Below are 5,746 nucleotides of genomic sequence, written 5' to 3'. Positions count from 1 at the left end.
GGCATCTCAGAAATGCAGCACTACTCCGCATATCTGACTGATGACTCGCTCAGGTAAGGACCGAAGTTCAACTTTCCATTTTGTGCGTGATTAATGAGCCGCTGGATTCTAGAGTGCATAGCTTCACCAGAGAACTCACTCAGAGGACAAATGCTGAAAGGTACCACTGAAGTTTTCAACCTTGAATGAATTGACATAACACATTGAAAATCCCCTCCTAACTAATCCCTGATGTTCACAGTTCTCTATTGTCATTCAGAACACAACAGACATAATTTATCAAGAGTTATGAGAGCCGCTTCTCAACTTGTATTGATCAATTTGTCACAGGATCTTATCCCTGACCTGACCCTAACCCTAACAAAAACCCTGTTGATTCTATCTACTTCCATGAAATCATTCCTGACTCTAAATAGGCAGCACTGTGGTATAGTGGTAAGGAGCAGGGCTTGTAACCAGCAGGTTGCTGGTTTGACTCCCTGCTGGGCTACTGCTGTTGTAACTGTGGGCAAGGTACTTAACGTATAATTGCCTCAGTAAATATGCAGCTGTATAAATGCATAACATGTAAAACTGTAACCGGTGTAAGATACTCTGGAAAAGAGTACCTGTTAAGTGACAGTAATGTAATGTAATCGATGACTTTATCCTGTTTAGCCACTTTACTTTTGGAAGTGTTAATGTTTGCATACATAAAATACTACATTTGATACAGTCTCCTTCAAAATCTGGGAGCATAGACAAATTACTCTCGGCATCACTGAAACCCATCTTGAGTTGTATCACTCCTGACTGATAAGCAGCAGGTTGTGCCTAAGAATTTGCAACTCCAACACAGCCCCTGATGGTCAAGGGTGTATTCTTCAGTCCTCTGCTCTTTTTAATGAGCAGAACATTCTTGCCCTTGTTCAGATAATCTGTTACTGAGTTTGTGTATGGCGATGATACCCTCATTAAAATCAACACCAAACTTTCAGATGACCTTTCACCCTCTGCATTTCTGAGTTATCTCCATGACAAATACCCTTATGCAGCACAGTTCCCTTAAATATAACAGGAATAAAAGTTTTAGGCAAGCCTTCCAGAAACTTTTTTCTCCAAAACTGGTTTTTTCAATCTTGCATCCAATTTGGAGGTTATGAAATTGATATTTTTGACCCTTCTCTCTCAACTCCTTGGCAAGAATGCCACCAAAACTGCATTTTCTCAACTCTTTCAAAACAGCTAGCCTTAGAACTTCTCTGACACTGAAGTCCTTATCAATGCCTTTGTCTGCTGCATAATCCAAAAAAAAAGGTAATCTGTGCTGTGTCATCTAGTGCGGCTTCTTGACACACCTCGGTACATTTCAAAATTCAGCTGCCAGGATCTTTACCTACACAAGTCTAAGGAATAGATTACCCTCTGCAGAATATACTGGCTACCCACCATATTCAGAGGACTGCCCTCCCTCGTAAAATTAGCTGCATATGACCATCCTTTTTGGTCCATGGCCCCCTGGCTCAGGAATCTATGCCCGAACTGCATATCTTATGCTTTCCGTGTATATTTTTAAATTTAACCCATCATTTTAAATGGACATTACAGAATGTTTTTAATGGATTTACCTGTTTGTTGGTTTTAATTGTTCTCATCAAATCTTCAAAAAATCTTCATGTATTTGTTATTTCATCCTTTGTCACACCTCTAATTTTCTATTACTGTTTTCAACTATTGTTTTCATTTTTCAAAAGTTGTACAGGCCTTGGTCTGCTGAAATATACATGAAATGTAAATCTGTTATCATAAATGAAATAATATTGCATTTCCTGTTTCAGCCCCTGTCACTAGCCCTGATCTTCTCTATTCCATCTTTTCATGTTAATTATGAGGAAGCAATGTTTCCCTCTCTATTTCCCTCTGTGGTATGATTGGTGGTGAGGTTATATCAGGCAACAAAGTAGTAGAGGAGCAATTTATACATAAAAGACAGTAGAGGGCTTACGCATTCAGAGAGCTGGAACATGACAACAGAGTTATCAACATAAATATTAAAATCTGAATCACATTTTCCTGTCAAGTTCCTTTTAAGTACAGACATAAGAGAATGATTGCTTTCAACAACAAAGTCATTTTTCTAAAGCACGCATGAAATAGTTTAGAAGTGACGACTTTCAGTGTTGAGAAAAAGTGTTGTACTCTGAATCCTATTATGTTTCAAGGGAAACGTAACGCTTTTTTACAGACTTTTTTGCAATCACATACCAGCTTAATAAGAAAGACTTCGAAAGGGTCAGCACATATAAAGTCTGATAGCATAAAGTCTCAGTCCTGCCAAAGTTTTACAGAAATTTCCAAAATTTTGCATGTCTGTTCAGGATTCATAGTTGGTCAAATCTGAGTTTTGAAATATGAGTTTTCAAAAGTTTTGAAATCAAATGATAGCAATACTTCTGAGTAATGAAGTGTTTCATTCTCTAATATCTGCAACACTTTTGTATTGCTTAATGCCTCGGTATTGGGAGTTTTGATTCATGACATAAAATCCATCTAAAATCCATGTGATGGACATAAAAAGTGGCTCATTACACTACCCTTGAGACATACAATAAGATCCTTTTCAGAGAGAGCAATAAGTTCTCAATTAACCATATTTCACTATATTCCAAGAAACCACATATATTGATTTCAATATTTTTTTCCCCAAATTGGCTCATTTTTCCCCCCCTCCTGAGCTTTGGAAAACGCAGTATATCTGGCACTCCGTGACATTGTCTGTTGCAAAAATGCACAATAACAAATTTGATTGGTTGAGTGTTTGATTTATTGACTTGGTGTAAAGTACACATCAGGATTATCTACGCACAAGGACATTATAGCCAAACAAGAGATAAAACACAATTACCACAGAAATCAAAAGAATTAACACCAAAAAGACTGGTGTCTGTGGAACAAGTTTGAAGGAAGCTGCTCAGGGCAGATACTCACTACAAAACTCACATTCTGTCTTCAGTGAAGTACTGATAGGGTCATGCAAGTGAGGAGTGGTTTTTTCACACCCCTGTCACTGACGTAGGGGTTTAGCTCCAGTATTGTGCACTGCATCGCTTCTCCTAAAGGCAAATGTGTAACATTTTCTGGGCACAATGGTTTGGGTCAGATACAGCGATTTGGGATTGACTGCATACCATTACTGTGATGAATTTACTGTTTAAAATGTCAATACCTGGTATCTGTGTACAAAAAGTTGCACAAGTAGACTGTGAAAGCAAATATATTATGTGCATCTGTTGTCATCTCTTTGAAGGTGTTTGATAAATGCTGCCAGATTATACAGATTATACACAATACATCTTATTGTAATACTATGAGCATACTATCACTATCAATGAGCATAATTTACGTTCTTAATATATTGTTCATGAATATTCTTCATTTGTTTGTGGTAATCAGATAAGGGTCTAAATAGCTAGGAATTGCCTGCTAAGTATTTAAAATAATGGCTCATTCTCTGTGTGATTTATAGACTATTTTGCTGATTATTTTGGTGGCAGCGCACACTTGTTTCCAACACTAAACACTGTATGAATCATTTTCTGCCCTTACATTTACAATTTACATTTCACATTTCCATGTTTCCTTCATAAATACACTCGTAGAGTTGTGACAAACCATCTGTAAAACATTTTTAAACACCACAGTTTTTAAACACTCCACTAGACACTGGATGTTTTGTATACCATATATTTTTAGATGCTTTGGCCCCTGTAGTGCCCCTGTGGGGAGGACAGAGCACCAGATTGCTTTGTGATTGCAATGGTGGTATGTTGCATGTTGCAAAGGGCAGAGTTGTCCTTCATCAATTATTGTGTGTCCTAGTGGGCTGGTCTCTGTTGCTCATCTCTGCCTTTGAATCCTCCTTGAGAGAAAACGGGGGAGGGCTGTTGTCTGGCTGAAAGATGCCTGCAGACCTAGCTGGCCAAAATCAAAGCCGCCCTTTCTTGAACCACAAGGAAAGAAGAAGACTGATGCTTTTGTTAATGGACCAGCAACTATATGTTTGTTTGACATTGCCACAAAACAGTGATTTGATTTTAAAAACGTACATTATTGTTTTTTTTTCTTTACCACCATGTTTCAACAGTCATTTGTTTAATACTTGACATACTGTTTAAAATAGTTACATAAGTCATTGGCCAGTTTACATGCACAGTTTATTCCACAGAAAAGTTCTAAACAAATATTCTGAAGAGGTTGTTTACAGTACATGCACTGTTAAAAATGGTTCCATTAACAGTGATGTGTATATGCCAATTACTCCAGATAATGTTGCTTTATGCATATGTGGAGAAACAGGCAGCCCAGCGAGTGAGAACACAGGCAGGCGTGTGTGATTAGCTGATTATTGAATAATCCAGGCCACCTTTTCCAGGAGTGGCACGGTTCTCTGCAGTGGCATTCAAGGAGTTTGTTGGGAGCAGCAAGAAAGGGCAGTTGGGGAAAAGGTGCTGGAGTTGGAGTGAGAGCGGTCTTGTACCTGTGGTTTTCCTGGTAGCACTCTTTTTGTGGCGTCCGCATTTCTTCTCTGATTGGAGACCTTTCTATGTATTCACATGTTTTTGTGGTGTAGGATTGAGAGGTTGATGACCAGTCAGGTTGTGCAGTGAGACATCCATTTTGAAGGGAAAGATAGGCACGGATTCCTGTACTTACCTTGGTGGTTGTCAGTCCGGAGCCAGTGTATGTGTTGATGAGGGGTGGGGTGGCTGCATCCTGGGTTATTAACCTGCTTGACAGGAGTCTCCGTAAGATAGGGTTGGCAGGAAGAGGAAGATGACAACCGACTGGATTGTTGGATCATGCCCAGACAAGCTGATCATGCCCAGACAAGCCTCTTTTTGTTGGAGAGCAGTTGGGAATAGTGGGTCTTTAGGTGTGAAGGTGCACAGTGTGTGCGTATGTGCGATGAGAGAACACTTACCTGCGGGGGTTGCAGAGAGGGGTAGTCTGCCTGGTGGGCTGGAAGGAGAGAGAGATGGGATGGCTCTTTGTGATCATGAATTGCTGCAGTATTTTTACAGTTTATCAAAACAAAGGTGCTTTTAATTTCCACTCACCTGTACTTGCATCCTAGTCTGCTGACAGGTGTTGATCCTGTAGTAGAAAGTTGAGGTTGTCCTAGTCCAGCTAGCTCGCGAGGCATGTATGGACGATTGTGTTTTACATAATTGCAAATCAACATTTGGCCAAGTAAGCCTCTAGTAGTGGACTAGTTGTCAATGCCAGCATTGAAATATGAACTTCAGCATTGATAACACATGACATTAGCACATATGTGCAAGTGTTTAAACTTATTTAAGTACAACATGATTAGATATGCCAATGTAGGCTCAGTATAAACCGTGACTAAGAGAGTAGCAACACTTAATTTCACTGTACTGTGTGCCTGTGCCATAAATTTGACATTGTATCAAAGACATTTTGACTAATCTAGGCAACAGTGACAAAACAACATAGCAAAGTATATATTTTTTCCCCATTTTATAACAGACTGATTTTTTATGTGCTCATCTGTGGCAGTTATCATATGCTGATTGCCTTCATTGCTGGAACGTGTTTGCTAGAGTGTCAGGAGATGCTCTTATTGTCAGCCTTGCAAACATTCACAGGTTACAGCAGTAGAATTGAGAACAGCAGACTAATTGGAGGAGAACAAAAGGAGTCCTCAGTTGCCATGTGTGTAATTAGGACTCCTGCATTGTGAGGC

The 5,746-nt window shown here is 39.4% G+C and overlaps 1 long non-coding RNA gene across 1 annotated transcript; it reads right to left on the bottom strand.

The window, feature by feature from the left end:
* Nucleotides 1-4,736: 4,736 nt before the first annotated feature.
* Nucleotides 4,737-5,251, bottom strand: LOC118795326. Its single transcript, XR_005005813.1, has 3 exons — nt 5,097-5,251; nt 4,961-4,998; nt 4,737-4,765 (listed from the first exon to the last, which is right to left on the bottom strand). It is a non-coding gene; the product is annotated as an uncharacterized LOC118795326 (long non-coding RNA).
* Nucleotides 5,252-5,746: the final 495 nt, after the last annotated feature.

The sequence above is a fragment of the Megalops cyprinoides genome, chromosome 20 (genome assembly GCF_013368585.1).
Source record: "Megalops cyprinoides isolate fMegCyp1 chromosome 20, fMegCyp1.pri, whole genome shotgun sequence".
Classification (NCBI taxonomy): Eukaryota; Metazoa; Chordata; class Actinopteri; order Elopiformes; family Megalopidae; genus Megalops; species Megalops cyprinoides.
Note: the sequence above shows the minus strand (reverse complement) of the source record. Positions and strands in the feature narration are given on the sequence as shown.